This window comes from Miniopterus schreibersii (genome assembly GCF_964146895.1).
Source record: "Miniopterus schreibersii genome assembly, chromosome: 1".
In the NCBI taxonomy this organism is placed as follows: domain Eukaryota; kingdom Metazoa; phylum Chordata; class Mammalia; order Chiroptera; family Miniopteridae; genus Miniopterus; species Miniopterus schreibersii.
In genome coordinates this window covers 173,417,474-173,436,774 of record NC_138101.1, presented here as the reverse complement: position 1 = coordinate 173,436,774, position 19,301 = coordinate 173,417,474, and positions in this window count along the sequence as shown.

Genomic DNA, 19,301 nt, shown 5'->3' with positions numbered 1-19,301 from the left:
TGTGGTGGATGGGATCCGAGGGGAGCCTACTCCCACGTCTCCTCTTCTGTGAAGTGGGTCCCTTGATAGATACTGTGCCCTGTGGGACTCTGTGCCTGTGAATGAGGCATTGTAAGCCCCTAGGCGGTGGTACTGACCGAGGTTCTGTGGGCAGGAGAGGAACACATACCCAGAGTGCTTCTTTATCCCTTTATTAAGATTAACCGTGGGCCTTTCTGGAATGGAAGCGGCCCAATGTAGTCAACTTGTCACCAAGTTGTCAGTTGGTTTCTTCCAGGGGTTTTGTCATCCTGGAGGGTCAGCCTCAGTCTCTGTTAGTAACAGGAGGAGATTCAGTGGCTGGACTTGCTCTGGCCTCAGTCCTTACTGTTGGCTTCGCACACAGCCTCTGTTACCATGGCAACCATTTCATGTGCCAATAGTGGCATTTCTAAGGTGACCAATAACAAAAGCTAATGTACATGAATTATCTCTCCCATTGTAGATGCCTTCTGGTGAATATTGAAGACTTTGTGCCCAAACCCATGTGTTCGCCCACATGCCTCAACAGCAGAACTTCTTATATCTGATTAGCTAGTCCTTTCCCTTCCAGGCATCTGACCATTCAGCCAGGCCCCTGGCCACTAATCAGAAATCTGTATATATTCTCATCTAGAGCCACCTCTATGCAAACTAAATGGCCATGTGCACTGTTCACAGCTTTGGTTTTTGGAGAGATTTTCATCTCCAGTCTTTCAAGACCACCCCTGAATGTGGCTGTAATGCAGCCACTGTTAGGCATTTAATATTCCAATTGTACAGAAGGAAACTGAGGTTCAAAAAGATTAAATGATGTTGCCAAACATAGCAGATAGTGATAGGGCGGGTATCTGGGCCCAGCCCTTGTATACTCAGAATTCCACCATCAATTCCTGCTTCAATTCTTCCTATTTCATTCTACACCAGTACCAGTGAAATAAAAGACGCAGGATGAAATCTGAAAACCTAACCTTCAACAACAAGTAAAAACACATAAATCTTGCTACTGAGATCATAATGAAACTTTTAAGAGGAATATTATTATAAGGAACAAGGTATAAGAAAAGTAGATGAAACTAACGACTATCACTAGTATGCTGTAATTTATTTTAAAAGCTGAAATTATTTTTTTCTTTACTTTTTTATTTTTAATTTTTTTCCCAATTACAGTTTACATTTAATATTATTTTGTGTTGGTTTCAGGTGTACAGCACAGTGGTTAGACAATCATACACTTCACAAAGTGTTTTCCCCTGACATTTTCAGTACCCAACTGGCACCATACATAGTTATTACAATATTATTGACTATGTTTCCTAGTCTATACTTACATCAACATGACTATTTTGTAACTACTAATCTTTACTTCTCAGTCCCTTCACTTTTTTAACCCATGTCTCAAATCCCCTCCCCTCTGGCAACCATCAGTCTCTTCTCTGTATCTGTGAGTCTGTTTCTGTTTTGTTTGTTCATTTATATTGTTCTTCAGATTCCACATAAAAGTGAAATCATATGGTATTTGTCTTTTTCTGACTGACTTATTTAACTTAGCATAATATGCTATAGATTTAAGATTAACCCTCCTATTGGCCTCTACTTTCTATCTTCTTAGGTTGAAACTTATCAGCTTCAGACTTCTCAACATCTCATCCCTCCTTAGGTTTAGCGATGTCTCCGTCTTATGAATCTTGTGGAAGGCACAGCTTGCTTCTCTTTGCAGCTGAGATGTGTCTCCTGAAGGCAGCATGTGGTTGGGTTTTGTTTTTTGATCCAATGTGCTACTCTGTGCTTTTTTTATTGGTGAGTTTAGTCCATTTACATTTAGAATGATTATTGATGTAGGACGATTTCCTATGGTCATCTTTATCATTTATTTTCTGGTAGTTCTGTGTCTTCTTTGTTTCTTTTCCCTTGTATTTCTGTCCGTCTTTTTTTTTTTAATTAAAAAAATTTTTTTATTGTTGAGACTATTACAGATGCCCGCCATTTTCCCCCTTTGTCCCCCTCCACCCATCTTCCACTCCCCACCCCCAGGTCTTCACCTGTCTATTGTCTGTGTCCGTTGGCTATGCATATATGCTTATGAGTTCTTTGGTTGATCTCTTCCCTCCCTCCTTCCCACTCTCCCTCTGTGATCTCTGTCTGTTTCATGCTTCCATGTCTATCGTTTTTAGATTGGTGGTATTCTATAATTCTTCTTCTGTTTCCTCTTTTCAAGGTACGTGTCTCAGTTTTGGATTTGTGTGTGTGTGTGTGGTTACCATTAGTATTTTGAGAAAGAAAAAGTTTCATATATACAGTAGTAGTTCTTTTTCTTCTGAATGCGTCCTATCTCCATTCCTCTTTCCAATTCAGACCTTTACCCCCTCCCATTTTGTGTTTTTGTTATCACAAATTATCCTTCTTTAAGCTGTGATCTCATTCCCAAATTGCAGTAGCTATTGTCTTCTTCTCTTTTTTCAAATGTTTTTACTTCCTTTAACCTCTATATGATACTTAAATGTATAGTACCCATTTCTGAAAAAGAGCTGCAATATTCTACTTCTGTCTGTCTGTTAGTAATCTTGAGATTACCCATAGTTTTATATCCTTTTGTCCTTTGTTTCACATAGAATAACCCCCTTGTGTATTTACTGTAATGGAGGTCTTCTGGTGGTAAATTCCCTCAGCTTCTGAATGTCTAAAAAAGCCTTTATTTCCTTCATAACTAAAGATAATTTTGCTGGATATATTATTCTTGGCTGGTAATTTCTCCTTTTTAGCAGTTTAAATATTTGATTTCACAATCTCCTAGTTGGTAGGGTTTCTGCTGAGAAATCGGATGATAATCTAATGAGATTTCCTTTATGGGTTACTATCTTCTTTTCCCTGGCTGCCTTAAGAATTTTTGATTTGTCATTAATTTTTGACAGTTTTCATATAACATGCCTTGGACTGAGGTAGTTAGGTATTTTGCTTGCTTCTAGGGTCAGAGGATCCAGGTTTTCCCCTAAGTTTGAGACGTTGTCATCAACTGTTTTTTGAGTAACTTCTCTGCTCCCATCTCTCTTTTCCTTCCGGTACATCCACTATTCTTATATTACTCTTTCTGGATGGACTCAGTTCTTGTAGAGCTCCTTCCTTTTTTTATTCTCAAGTGTCTTTCTTCTTCTATCTGCACCATTCCTACATTTCTGTCTTCAGTATCGCTAATTCTTTCCTCCACCTGGTCAGCTCTGTTTCCTAAGTTCTCCAGTTCACTCTTTGTCTCTTTCACTGAGTTCTTCATTTATAGAATTTCTATTCAGTTCTATTTTAAAGTTTCAATCTCTTTAATAAAGTACTCATTTTGGTCGTTGATTTTATTTCTGAGTTCATTAAACTACCTATCCATGTTTTCTTGTACCGTGTTGGTTTTTTTCACTATAGAAGCTGCAGAAGGTAGCTACTTACTTTGCCAGTCTTTCCTGCTTGAACACTGAAGTTGGGCTCAGATATTAAACATCCTGATAGAATTTTATTTTTTTTCCAGCTTGATCAAGATGTAATTGACATATAACATTGTATAAATTTAAGGTGTACAGTGTGATGATTTGATACACATAATATATTGTGAAATTAATACCATAATAGAGTTAGTTAAAACCTCCATCACCTTACATAATTACATTTGTGTGTATGTGGTGAAAATGTTTAAGATATACTCTCTTAGCATAAAGTCCTCCAGGTCCATCCATATTGTCACAAATGGCAGGATTTTCTTCTTTCTCGTGGCTGAGTAATATCCCACTGTGTGCGTTTATATATTTTTTATCCATTCACCCACAGAGGGACACTCAAGTTGTTTCCATATTTTGGCTATTGTGACTAGTTCTGCAATAAACATGAGAGTGAATATATCTTTTTTTAAGATCCCAATTGCATTTTCTTTGTGTATATAGCCAGAAGTGAGAATGTTGGATTACATGGTAGTTCTATTTTCCATTTTGAAAAGAACATCCATAGTGTTTTCCATGGTGGCTCTACTAATTTACATTCCCACCAATGGCGCACAAGGATTCCTTTTCCTCCCTGTTCTCACCAAGGCTTATCTCTTGTCTGTTTGATGATAGCCATTCTAAATCACTGTGGTTTTGATTTGCATTTTCCTGATGAAAAAGTAGACCACCTTTTCATGTACCTGTTGGCTATTTATATGGCCTATATGGCCTTGAAAAAATGTCTGTTCGGGTTTCTGCCCATTTTTTAAATCAGATTTTTTTTGCCTTGGACTATATGTGTTCTTTATATATTTTGGATACTAAAACCTTGCCAGAGAGATAGTTTGCAAATATTTTCCCCCATTAAGTAAGTTGTCTTTTCAATTTGTTGAATTTCAGAATAATGTCACTCCCATGGGCCTGTGACTTATGCCTTTACACTGACTAACACATAATTTCCTATACTTTCTTCTTTAGGAAAAGGAAATTCTGGTTCATGAACAGCTGACTCATCGATCTATTGTTGACCTGTGATGTGTGAGGCCTAAGACAATGTACACCACTTCTCACTAGCTAGGTTGTATGGTTATTGTCATCTCCCTAAATCTAGAAATACATGCTCTCTCTGGAAAGGAATCATCCTATAAAGCCCCACCTCTCCTATCACATGGTCACTTGGGTAGCTAGTGTTCAGATGACCTTTCAGAGAGGACATTTGCAGCCTCCTGTAACCCATAGGCTTGCTTTTTGTCCAGAGGCAATCAAACTGGGTCTCCACATACAGCAGAACCTTTAGAAGAAAACCAAAAATATACCATTTATCATTTTTTCATCTTTGCTTTTTTTCTTCCCCAAAGCACCATTATTTTTCTTATTGATTTAAGTGCTGAAGCCTTCTTTTTCCATGTGTCAGTTGACATTAGCTATATAGAAATTGTCTGAGTGTGGAGATAGTGTCTCTCTTTTTCTTTCTTTCCCCATGTCTCTAATTAAGGGTTATTCGTTCCTACATCAACTCATAGCCCATTAAAAATAGTTCTAATTTTCACATTTCCTCCTTTAATCCTTTCTCTAAAATTGTGAATGTTGTACATCAGTCTTTCCCAAACTCCTTTCCCTTTCAGGCTTTTAAATGGGTTTGATCGCTGGAAAGAAGTCACACTGTGGAGGAAAGAGAACTTGACTCTGATACACAGAAGGTAGATTCATCTCTGTGACGTTCAGCTTCACCTGGAATCTAGCCCAGTTCAATTATCATACGAAAAAGAGCTCATGGACGTGGGCAACAGTGTGGTGATTGGGGGGGGGGGGGACCGGGGGAAGTGGAGGTGTGTATAGCAGTCATAAATGGTGATGGGGGAAAATAAAGTAAATAAATAAATCAATAAAAACATGGTTTAGAATTAAAATAAATAGAGAATGTGTTCTTAGGCAAGTTCAATGTTCTAAATCACATAACGTTCTGCTTGTGGTAGATGAATACACTATCTCGGACTTTTAAAAAAGAATCACTCTTTCCTGTGCTAATTACCCTAAAAATCACAAGATGTAATTCCTGCTGATATTTGCTGTTTTTATGCCACAACCTGGTTGCATCTTCTTTTCGGCACTTACACCCAGTTTGACGACCAAAGTAGTCAGTCAGAAGTAGTCATTTTATCTGGACACATACTTATCAATTTGTTTCTGAGGAAATAGTTTCTGTGCACCCCACTGCTTGTAGACGCACAATTTTCCCCATGCGAGTCAAATTTAGGTTACTTTACTTCAGACTCTTTTCTATATCTAGTTGGAGGTAGACCTGTGATTGGCAGAAGGAGTGGGTGAGAGGAGATGAGAGAGGCAGCAAGTAGAGCACTAAAGGGCCCTCATTACTAAATCACCTAGACAGTTTCTGATTGACACAGCAGGCACACAATGTTAAGACCAAATGTAGGAAACAGAATGTAAGTGAAGCATGGGCTTGATTTATTGTTTTCCCAAGGTCAGGAGCAAATAGAAATGCAGTAAAATAAATGATCACCTTCGTCTCCAAAAGGGTCCCCAAAATACATATGATGAGCTAGGTCCCCTAAAACCCTGAGGATATAAAACCACCCTATGGTGCTATAGATTTTGCTCTGTCAGTCATCACCCCATTAGTTATAAGTTACAGGAAGCAATTCAAATTTGCTGGGAAAAAAAAAAAAAAAGAAGAAATTACTAGTTTACATAACCCAGAGGGATAGGCATAGTGGGAAAAGACTAGAACTAGCATAGTGCCACCTTTTCTCTGCCAGCCTCTCTTCTCTACTTTTTCTTCTTACGGACAACATACTCTCTTACTACAGAACAGTTTCTATAGGTTATACTTAAAAGTTCCAAAAAAATTCCATTTTGCGGGATGTATTGGAACTTCCAGGCCAAGAAAATCCCGTACATTCTAAGGTAAATAAAAACTTTAAATAAATATAAAAACTGCCTCCACATGCTTCCCTTAGAGCCTTAGAGTACTGTTGTGAATGACTGCACAACCACAAATGTGCTTCAAAAACAGGAACATTTTTATTTCAGTTCCCGTACCAATGTACTATATATATATATAAAATTTGCCACGTAAACTAACCTTTATTTTTATTTTTTAAATTTTCTTTTTAAAATTTATCTTTATTGTTGTAAGTATTACAGATGTCCCCTTTTCCCCCCATTGACCCCTTCTATCTTGCACCCACCCCAGGCCTTCACCACACTATTGTCTGTGTCCATGGGTTATGCATAGGTGAATATAAATTCCTTGGTTAATCCCAATGTACTTTTAAAACATTAATAACTGAACTTCACTCCTATTCAATACACAAAACAAAAGCTAAAATTTACTGAGTGCTTACTTTTCTAATTTACTTGTATTATCTTAATTCTCACAACAACCCTACCATGTAATAAATATTATCATTCCCATTTTACAACATAGGTAAGAAATTACAACATAGAGAAGTTCAGTAGCTTTCCCAAGGTCACACTGTTAGCAAGCGGTAGGGCTGGGATAAGTGATAGAAATTCTATATAGAAAGTAATCAGCACAGAGGGAGTATTTATATTCATTTGCTATTTAATCTAAAGTTAATTTATGTTTCCCTTCACATTCAAGTCTGTTCTCTCTTTGGTTCTAGAATGCTGACCTTAATAAAGTTAAAAATCAGTGAGGTAAACCCCAAAGAGGACACATTTAACCCTATTCCCATCTTAAAAATTTAAAAAAAAAAAAAAAAATTAAAAAAACAAGCACAACATTGACCAGAGGAAAAAATACATATTAATATGTCCCAGTGACTATTATTAATGCAATGTTGAATTGTGAAAAATATGGACATTTTTCATTTTGCATCGGCATCTTTTATGTACGTTTGTTAACAACACAGAAATGGTAATCAGAAGGACAATTGGATCAAGAAATGTGAGTTGGTAGCTTGTCAGTCACTACGAGGCAGAAAATAAAAGTAATCCCTCTCACTCAGTCCTAAACGTGCTACTCTCCCAAGAGCTGAATATATGTGCTGGTTATGTACAAAGTGACAAAACAAAACCAAGGGAGAGAATTATTTTAACCCTGATAAGCTAAAAGGTGGAAAAAAGTAATTAATTTTTCTACCGATTCTTCTATTTAGCATAGTTATAGTGGAAAAATATCTTCTGTTGATTTACTCTTTAGCAAAAATGAATAAAGAGCCTGGCCGGTGTGGCTCAGTGGTTGAGGGTTGACCCAGGAACCAAGAGGTCACGGTTCCATTCCGGTCAGGGCACATGCCCGGGTTTCGGGCACCATCCCCAGCAGGGGGCGTGCAGGAGGCAGCCGATTGATGATGTTTCTATCTCTCTATTCCTCTCCCTTCCTCCCTCTGTAAAAATCAATACAAACATATTGTTTTCAAAAATGAATAAAGATCCTGAAAGTATTGTATTAATGTTCAGTGTTACCATGATAAAGAGAGGCTACCAGAGTGCCGATTTCTCACATTATACCTTTACTCTTCCATTCTTCACCCTGTCAAAATATTTTGTCATGCACCAGTATTGGTATTTCTTTTGTGAATCAGGACAGCTTTTTTCTCTTAGCTTATCACAGAAGCAATTCCAATTAATAAAACAGCCGCCTTATATTTGCAAATGAAGTAATTCAAGCTGATGTCACCAGCAGAGCAAAATGCCATGGGACCGAGTGCGTGTACTGCTTGATTTAACAAAGCATTATAATTAGAAGTGTATCATTCGGGAAATTACCTAGAATATGCTCATAAATGCAATCACCTTTGCTGTCACCAGTGCAAATGAAAATTTAACACATATTTAATCATTTCTGCATGCAAATTTACAGCACATTATTCAAAACTCGTGGCAATAAATCATATGCCATTATTTAATCTATAATGCTTACCTTTCTTATTTTGCTCTATGCAATCAAAACGGTTTAATGTCCTTGTAAGTATTTTTAATAAGCTTGAGGGAAGGTACAAACTTAAGTCTTTATATATGTGTGCGTAGCTATCTGGAAACTATTTTTGTGAAACTTTTAATTCATATTTCTCCAGCTAGCTTATCTTCCTTGTAGCCAAGTCTATATTTAATCGCCTCTTCAGACTTCTACTTTGGAAATGCTTTTGATAAATTCAAACTCAAAGGTAAAATAACACAAGCAGTATATTTGTCTAAGTCTGTTAACTAATTTCACTTAGGTCTGCCATATTTAAAAGCCAATATCATGTGGTCGATTTTTGTATATGAGTCTTTTACGTGTGCTTCAGAGGTAACGCTTTCTGGGGACAGAGGCAGCAAAAGCATCATTGGCCATTTCAGGAGGCACTTGAACATCTGTACAAGGCTCTGCCTGGTGGAGCCTGTGTGAGCATCTGTGCAAATCCATGTGTGCCTACCCACTGTGCGAGTGTACAGGGAAAGACAAGCAGCAACTGGAAGTAGTCGATGAACCCTTCTGATTCTACACCTACTGATAAGATACAGATGGTCAGTGGGGTCAGGAGTCGCCTAAAGAATCTTGAACTTCTGTCCTGTCCTCAACTAATATCCTGACTCGGATATGAAAACTTCAACATGCGAGGTTGAAATCAGACAATCAGACAACATAATCAGAGGTCCTGAATTTCTTTGGTTTATTTAAATATTGCTTGATCCAGCCATCTCATTCCTTAAGAACACATATATTTTGCCCTAGCCGGTGTGGCTCAGTTGGCTGGGCACTGTCCTGTGCACTGAAATGTTGCCAGTTAGATTCTGGGTCAGGGCGCATGCCCAGGTTGCTGGTTTGATCCCCAGTAGGGGGCGTGCTGGAGGCAACTGATCAATGTTTCACTCTCAAATTGATGTTTCTCTCTCTCTCCTTTTCCCTCCCTCTCTCTCTCAAAAAAAAAAAAAAAAATCAATAAAAAATCTTTTTAAAAAAAGAATATGTATATCTTTATCTACTCATCCACTGATGGATACTTGGGCTGCTCCCAAATCTTGGCTATTGCAAATAATGCTGCAGTGAACATAGGGGTGCATATATTCTTTCTGATTGGTGTTTCAGATTTCTTTGGGTATACTCCAGAAGTGAAATTGCTGGGTCATAAGGCAGCTCCACTTTTAATTTTTTGAGGAACCTCCACACTGTTTCCACAGTGGCTGCCCCAGTCTGGACTCCCACCAGCAGTGCACGAGGGGTCCCTTCTCTCCACACCCTCGCCAGCACTTGTTGGTTGTTGATTTATTGATGGTAGTCATTCTGACAGGTGTGAGGTGATATCTCATTGTGGTTTTAGAATTAACAAACAAAATAGAAATAGACTCATAGATAGAGAACAGACTGACAGCTGTCAGAAGGGAGGGGGTTATGGCACTGAAAAGGTGAAGAAATTAAGCAAAAAACTCCACAAAAACTCATAGACACAGACAGCAGCGTGGTGGTTACCTGAGAGAAAGGGGGGAGGTAGAAAAGGGTAAGGGGATAAATGGTGATGGCAGGAGGTTTGACTTTGGGCAGTGAACACACAATACGACATACAGATGATGTATTGTAGATTTATATACCTGAAACCTATGTAATTTTATTAACCAATATCGCCCCAATAAATTCAATAAAAAAGAAAAAAAAAAGAATATGTATATTTTAAAAACCTTATTCTGTCAGAAGACACATATTAGGCAGAACTGTTATTTGTTCTAATGAAGAAAAAGTTGTCTCAAAGCAAAACACGGACACTAAATCTGAGCATCCCCAGTAATTCCCACTAATCTGAATAATTTCTTCGAAAATACTTCTGGGATAGAAAAACCTAAAACTAATAACGGAAATCCCAGAATCTAGATATTTTTAATCATGTTTAAAAAGTTATAGTTTTATTTTAAAAAGTTATTTTTGAAATATGCTTCTCAGATCTCTGAACAGATGGCACTGCTATGAAATCTTCAAGCCTACTGTTAATTTGTTTTCACAAATTTGCTAAAATAGAAAAAAAAAAAGTTTAATTGGTAAAAAATATGTATCTCAGTTTCTTTTTTTAGGAACTAAAATGTTTTCTTTTTAAATTTTTATTGAATTTATTGGGGTGACATTGGTTAACACAATGATATAGGTTTCAGGTGCACCATTCTATAATACATCATCTGTGTATAGTACTGTGTTCCCCACCCAGAGTCAAGTCTCCTTCCATCACCGTTCATCTCCCTGTACCTTTGCTACCTCCCCTGACCCCCCTTCCCTCCAGTAATCACCATACTCTTGTCTGTGTCTATGAGGTCTTGTTTTTTTGCTTAGTCCCTTCAATTGTTTTACCCAGCCCCCCAACCTCCCTCCCCTCTAACAGCTGTCACTCTGTTCTTTTATCTATGAGTCTATTTCTATTTTGCTTGTTAGTTTATTTTGTTCATTAGATTCCACATATAAGTGAGATCAGATGGTATTCTTCTTCCTCTGACTGGCTTATTTCACTCAGCGTAATGCTCTCCAGGTCCATCCAGGCCATCACAAAAGGTCCGCTTTCCTTCTTTAGTACAGCCGAGTAGTATTCCACTGTGTAAATGCACCACAGCTTTTTATTCACTCATCTGCTGATGGGCATTTAGGCTGCCTCCAAATCTTGGCTATTGTAAATACTGCAATGAACACAGGGGTGCATATGTTATTTCGAATCAGTGTTTAGGGCTTCTTCTGATATATTCCCAGAAGTAGAATCATTAGGTCATAAGGCAGTTGCATTTTTAATTTTTTGAGGAAACTCCATACTGTTTTCCGCAATGGCTGCCCCAGTCTGCATTCCCATCAGCAGTGCACGAGGGGCCTCTTTTCTCCACACCCTGGCCAACACTTGTTGTTTGTTGATTTATTGATGATAGTCATTCCGACAGGTGTGAGGTGATACCTCATTGTGGTTTTAATTTGTATTTCTCAGATGATTAATGACAAACATCTTTTCATATGTCTCTTGGCCATCTGTATGTGCTTTTTGGAAAAGTGTCTATTCAGGTCCTTTGCCCATTTTTTAATTGTACTGTTTGTTTATTTGGTGTTGAGTTTTATAAGTTCTCTATAAATTTTGGATATTAAACCCCTTATCAGATGTATCATTGGCAAATATGTTCTTCCATTCAGTGGCCTGTCTTTTCATTTCATTGATGGTTCCTTTGTTGTGCAAAAACTTTTTAGTTTGATGTAGTCCCATTTGTATACATTTTTATTTGTTTTCCTTGCACAGGGAGACATTGGAAAAAATATAGCTACAAGAAATGTCTGAGATTTTACTGCCTATATTTTCTTCTAGGATGTTTATGGTTCTAGTCTTTAATTCATTTTGAGTTTATTCTTGTGTATGGTGTAGGAAGGTGGTTTAATTTCATTTTTTGCATGTATCTGTCCAATTTTCCCAACACCATTTATTGAATAGACTATCTTCACCCCATTGTATGTTCTTGACTCCTTTGCTAAATATTAATTGACCATAAAGGGGTGGGTTTATTTCTGGATTCTCTGTTCTGTTTCAATGATCAATATGTCTGTTTTTAAGCCAGTACCATGCTGTTTTGATTACTATGGCCTTGCTGTATAGTTTGATACCAGGTAGTGTGATTTCTCCAATTTGTTCTTGATTGCTGTGGCTATTTGGGATCTTTTGTAGTTTCATATAAATTTTTTGAATATTTGTTCTAGTTCTGTAAAATACGCCATTGGTTTCTTGACAGGAGTTGTGTTGAATCTATCTTAGTTTCTTACTGTTAATATTACAAACTTAGTCGTAATGTGATACTTATGTTATACTATAGTAAAAAGCTAGGAAAATTGCAGGACAAGCAGAATAGGGAAATTAAGACAGTTAAACAGCAGTTTTGTGGCCACCTAGTAAATACTATCTTCCCTAAACCAAGGACACTTTAGAGTAAATGGTTTGCACTTCTCCCCAACCAAAGGGTAAATGGCTTAAATCACTCTACGAAGGGAAATAGAAATCCAATTAGTGTCATTTGCCAACCACACCCAAGGACAGACAAATTAAGAGAATAAATCTCACTGTAGTACATCAGCAAAAAGATGATGGATATTCTATTGATCTGCCCCCTAAGACCTCCCTTAAATGCCTAGCCTTTAAAAAATCCCTGGAAAGGAAGGTCCCAGGGTGCTCCCCCTCCAGGGAGCACCCTCATGCCATTCCCTTCCTCCTCTCCTCCCACAGGCATGCATCCCCTAACCTCCTAAGGGACCCCATGAGACTTACAACAAGGGGAGCAATGGTCCTTGTTTCACTGCCCTAAGTATGTTCTTTGCTGCGGGTCAACAAATTCTTGCTTGCTTTTCTACACTTTGTCTCTTGATTGAAATCGTTCCTTCAAGAAGATGAGAATCAAGGTCTCATCCTCTCTCTGGTAACACTTATACTGAAGCTTTGATAACAGTTGGGTATCCATTATCGGGACCTTTGCTGAATGAAACATACAAACAGTGGCTGTTACGAATCTAACTGGAAAAATGTAGAATATCAATAAAAATTTTCTACAAAGACACTGGTAACGTTAACGTTGGCATTTACAAATCAAATCAAGGTGGATTATATTCATTACCAAAAAAATGTTTAGTTTCTTTAATAAAATATTTAGTGTGCAGATTTCCTTTCCTTTGTATAAATGAGCATTTGTTTCTAGATAAAAACACAAATAATAATGAAGACACTTAGACATTAAAATTTGGAAATTGCTACCAAGAAACACAGTGAAAAATGTAGAGCATAAAATATTTTATCATGGAAGTTGGTAAAACAAAATGGTCCGTTAAGCACACAAAAATCCTATTATATCCCTGAGCTGGAGGGAAGAAAAGCCCAGCAAACCACATTTCTGGAGAACAATGTAATTATATATATCAAAAGTCTTTAAAACGTTTTACCCTTTGACCCAACAAATCCTCTTCTATGAATTTATTCCAAAAAACATCAAACAAGTGAACACAGATAAATGTTCAATGGTCTTCATTACAGGGTCATTTGGCAAAAACCTAAACTTCCCAGAATAGGGAAATAATTTTTAAAATTATATACAACCGCCTGGCCGTGGCTCAGTGGTTGAACTGACCTATGATCTTGGTTCGATTCTCAGTCAGGGCACATGCCCAGGTTGTGGGTTCGATCCCCAGTCGGGGGCGTGCAGGAGGCAACCCATCAGCAACTCTCTCATCATTGATGTTTCTCTCTCTCTCTCCCTCTCCCTTCCACTCTCTGAAATCAATAAAGACATATTTTTTTTAAAATTATAGTACAACCATGCAAATATACCATTGAAGGCAATTATGTTATGATGGCAATACGTGCAATTTACATGGAAATATGTGAGTGATGTAATGCGTGAAGCAGGTTTGTGCAAACTTACGTAAAATATAACAGCAAATATTTGTCTATTCATCAAACCGGTACCTACATTTGTACAAAATTAAAAGATGGGCTGTGGACAGATTTAAATTTAGTTTTGTTTATGCATATTTTTCTATATGACGAATATGTATAGCAAGCATAAGAAAGTATTTTTACTCATGTGAATCCTTAGTGTAATATTCTTTCTGGGATGGTCTGAGTAGCATCACTGTGACTTATGCGACCAGGTTATGAGTTTTAGTGTGTGCTCTTCAAAGGTCAAGGAATCAGATGATTTTCTGGTCCTTAACTTTTTTAATTAGCCTCCTTCAGTCACTGCAGTACTATTTTTCATGCCTCACTCTATATCTGATCAGGGAAAATATTTGCATTTCCATGTGGATAATTCCTACAGAATTTAATTTTTTACTGTAAGTTTCATTATTCTATACCTGCCTTATTAATTTGATTTATGATAATTAGCATAATTAAGAAAATGGTTCTTCTAGTCCTTTAATCTGCAATTCTTTCAATAACATTATAACAAGGCAGTTTCCTCTTAATATGAGATCTTTACTCTCTGGATATTAATTTTGCATACAAATGAACAGAAATATCAGAAAGAAAAAAATTCCCGAAAACAAAGAACTGAAAGAATAAAGATATCGATATGTTTTATATCATTTTTTTATCTGCCTGTAAACAGTACATCTCTGGACATTTTAAAGATTGTTTTTCGCCTATGAACCAAGTCATTTGTATGATCTGTTTCAAAGCACAAACTTCTGGAAAAAAACATGCTGAAAACTATGGAAACACCCCAGTTGAAAAAGGCAGACTTATTTTTATGGACATTATGCACCTATTATCATGGGGAAATGATACATAAAAGATATTGGGGTAGAAGGTAAATCTGGCATTTTCTCTCAGCCACGACCCTTGAGGAATGGGTACCCTGAAATGCCTGCCATTTGTTGCGTATCATCTTTGATGTTCTTCCAGCAGGACACACGAATATGAGCCGCCTTCTCACTTTCCTCTAAAATCCACTTCACAATGGGCTTCACCGAGCTGCAGTGAAGGGACACATAAGCGCTTGACCCCTTTCGTTGCACTAATTTCTCACTTTTTGAATTTTAGTGAGCAGAAATAGGTAATATCTCTTCTCTGTCCATCTTTATCCTTCTTGTGGTAACAGTGTATACCTACTAATATATAAGGCCCATTTTCTGTTCTTGTGGGAACAAGGTATACCTACTAATATATAAGGCCCATTTTCTCACTAGAGGTTGCTCTCTAGGGTTATTCTTAGGGCACATGGGCCTCTGGCAAACCATTTTGCAGAGTGTCAGTAGGTCCTTTGAGGTATAGTGATTTATCCTAGAATGACAGGTGAAGAAATGGTGCTTAGGTTTTTGTTGACTGTCTAGTAGAGCACATGGAGAGTCTTCCTAGTGTACAGCTACTGTCTCTCTGTGCTCAGATCCAGGAACTATTTTTTAATGTCAAATGTGCCATTTCCAACTAATTCCTATCTCGTCCCATAAGAAAAAGAGAGTGATGTTATTAACCATGACACCGTGGCTTTGGGAACCCGTGTTGGAACAAGTAGAGCTTCTTGCTCTGCAAGCGTCTCTAATAGCATTTGGCTACTGCTGGTAAAGTCATCACCCTGAGATTCCCTCCTATCACCGCGCCACCTGCGGGCACTGGCTTCCAGTGACTCCTCCAGAGGTTGTTACTGACCTTCATTGATGATAACCACACAAGCAACTCTTACCTAGAGCAAGTAGGCAAATGTGAACCATTTGTTTTCTGATGTTCAATTTGCACTTTAGAATTTTATAGCATAAAGTCAGAAGAAGCACATTCCAACCATGTCTTCTCTTTAACCCTTAGCCTCAATCGCTGCATTTGCAGAACGCAACCTTCCCAAGGTTTATGAAACCCTGCCTTCCACACTCGACCCCTGAGGGAAGAGGGATAGGGGCGAGAAGATGGGCCCACTGGCCCAGGAAATCGGTCCTCATCGGCACCCGGCGAGGCGTCCGGCCCACCGGGAGAGCACCGTGCCGCACGTGGCCGGAGGCTAGAAGGGCCCACTGCCCTGGGAGCGCAGTTCCAGCACCCCCGAAGGAGGAGACACCCCCAGGAGGATGCCTTCCACGCAGTGTGGAGCTTGCAGAGGGCTGGGGTGGCTCCCCTGGAGCTCAGCAATAGGGAATAAAGGACACCGGCTGCCACCCCTGCCACTCTCCAGTGCTGCAGACCTGAGGCAACACTGATAAAAACCCAGCTGGGTGGGAGCTCCAGCCTCTGGGCAACCTGAAGGCCCAGATCAGGGAGTGGACAGTCACCAGCCCAGGCGCTGAGCTTTCCCTGGGACCAACATGAGTGAGAGTCACATCGCTGGTAATCAGTGTGTCAGCACCAGCCTAGTGGCCCAATCTTTGTGATCCCAAGAAGAGCATACTGTGGACCAGACAAAGTCCAAAAGCTCCTAGGCCATCTAATCATCCTAGGAGCTGATGGTAGAGGATTAGAGCGCTGGGCTGCCCTGCATGGACAGCTCTGCTGGCTCAGGGCAGAACAAGGTGCCAGAGGGGACCCAGAAAGAGAAAGGCACTCTACAGCACAGGGACCCCGAGGCATGGCGCTGGGGCTGGGGCTGGGGCTGGGGCCACGGCCAGGCTGCCCAAGTCTAAGGGTGGCATTTCTCTCTGCTTTAGAGCCCTGTGACAAAGAAACAGGAATGTATTTTGGTGCCCTTATTTGGCTAGCTAGAACTGGTAAAGAATATATTTCTCCATAAATATTTTACTACCCGTGCTAGTATATCTAGTACTAGCTGTACTTCTGTCCACTGAAAAGTTAGGAAACTGTGATATTCTGATATTCTGGTGTTTGACTGCCGACAGCTTTCAGTCCCACTGGTCCCCTTTCCTCTTCTGCCCCACATCTATGCAGGCTGAGAAGAAAGTCTAGGTGCTCCTTCCTTTGGCCCTGGTGGGAAGTTCAAATGAATCAAGCCCTGTCCTACTTGTAGGCACCCTCAGTTCAGCTCTCCCTCCTCACCACTTAGGAACAAACTGCTCTCCTTTCCCTGCTCCCTGAAGCCCTTTTAACCTGCTTGGGAGCCTACCCCTTTCTCCTAAGAAACCCTCATTGTGTGAGTAATTTTTATACGTTCTTGGTATAATGTGTGAACTTCAGTCTCCACATCCAAACTAAATTTTGGTATAGGCGGGAGTCCATCCCGCCTCTGTCAGGTGATCACAAAAACCATTTAACCATCTAACGTTTGCAAAGCCAAGAAAGACATGTCGATTGTAGGATAGCCAGGGAGAGCCTGGGCCATTACAGTTTACCAGGTTTAGCAGTTAGTGTTTCTCTACCTCTAAGAGGCAGACTCATTTTACAATGAATTGTAAGTACATATGAATTTTGATCCAGGGTAAACCTGCTCTCTATAATGATTGACCAGCAGCCACCCTTGGCCTTTTGGGAGGTAACACAAGAGTCCAAGCTCTAATAAATTCTAGCCTGAAACAACTGTAGCAACTTCAGCTACACTTGTACCAGCAGATTGCTTTAGGAAAGGAACATGTGTTATTTAAAAACTGTCAAATAATTACATATGCTTTCCCTAATCAAAGGCCTATGATTTAGTTGCAGCAAGCTTGCTCCCAAAGCAGGACTAGATTTATTGCCTCCAGGACTGCCATTTCACTTCTGAACTTTAACCAGAGATCCCTTAAGTGCCGTATAAACATTGCCATTACCAGCTATCCCAAATGACGCATCTTGAGGACTACTTTTACTTTTTATATCATTTTCTCTAAACAAGCAAAATCCATACTCTACAAAGTATATAGTGTAATGAAAAGATCAGGGGACAAGGATCCTGACATTGGTCCTAGTTCTTGGGTCCCCACCACCACCACCGCCACCATGAAATAGGCAACTTAGGAAGAAATATTTAACTTTTCTATAAGAGGATCAGTGATCTCTCTTCCATATGCAAAAGTCTGTGATATATTGTCTTGACAAACATAAAATTAACCACAGGAAATGTGCCAGATAGAGAACATAATATCGCTGTAGTATAGTAAACACAAGTGCTGGCCTTACATCAAGGGACATCTTAAGTGATTCAAATTTTGAGTTGAAAAGAGAAGTGATATAACCTCTCCCCCGCTAATATTTTGATGACTGATTTCTACTGCCCAAGGTCATACTTATAAATGAATACAAACCAGAATTGTTTCCCAGATACTCTGACTCTTGGAAAAATTACTGATAAATATGGGTCTTAAGTCATAATATGGGTCCTAATGTATCTTCCTTTACCGTCTTTGTAGATTTATCCCAGTGGGTCACACAAGTATTCTTCTGTGTCTGTCACAGTGTTAGAAGCACTGGGAACAGTTTAAAAACTTGACAATTACCTGGGTCTCAGAAGTTAGCAATCACATAACTGTAAAATTATTTTGGACAAGGACTGAAGTTGATATTTTAAAAAATACTGTATCAAACTAAAAAGCCTCTGCACAGCAACAGAAACCATCAGCAAAGCACAGGGGCAACCAACCGAACAGGAGAAGATATTTGCAAACAATGCCTCAGATAAGGGTTAATATCCAAAACATATTTTTAAAAGCCCATACAACCTAACAACAATAATAAAAAGAACCCAAACAATGTAATTTACAAGTGGGCAGAGGACCTGAACAGACACTTCTCCCAAGAAGGCACACAAATGGCCAACGTATACATGAAAAGATGCTCAGCCTCACCAGCTCTCAGAGAAACGCAAATCCAAACCACAATGAGATGCCACCTCCCACCTGTGAGAGTGGCTTTCTCAACAAGAGAGGTAATAACAAGCGTCGGAGAGGTTGTGGGGGAAGGAGCCCTCCTGCTGGTGGGAGTGGAAACTGGTACAGACACGATGGAAGACAGTGGCATAAAACAACTACCATTTTACTTTTCTCACAGGTTCTATAGATCAATAACTTGCACAGGGTATGACATGGATAACTTGTCTTTGCTTCATAACGTCCGGGGTCTCAGGCAGGGAAACCCGAATGCCCAGGAGTGATGCGAATAGCTGGAAACAGAAATCACCTGGAGGTTTTCCTACACATACGCTGGGAACCTGGGTGCGATACTGTAAAGGCTGGGCTGTGGGCTGTGGTGGGACTTTTATTTATTTATTTTTTTAAATATATCTTTATTGATTTTAGAGAGAAGAAAGGAGAGGGAGAGAGAGAGAGAGAAACATCAATGATGAGAGAGTCATTGATCGGCTGCCTCCTGCACGCCCCCGACTGGGGATCGAGCCCGCAACCCAGGCATGTGCCCTGACCGGGAATCAAACCCTGATCGCCTGGATCCTAGGCGATGCTCAACCGCTGAGCCACGCCCGGCCGGGCTGTGGTGGGACTTTTAACAAGAAGAC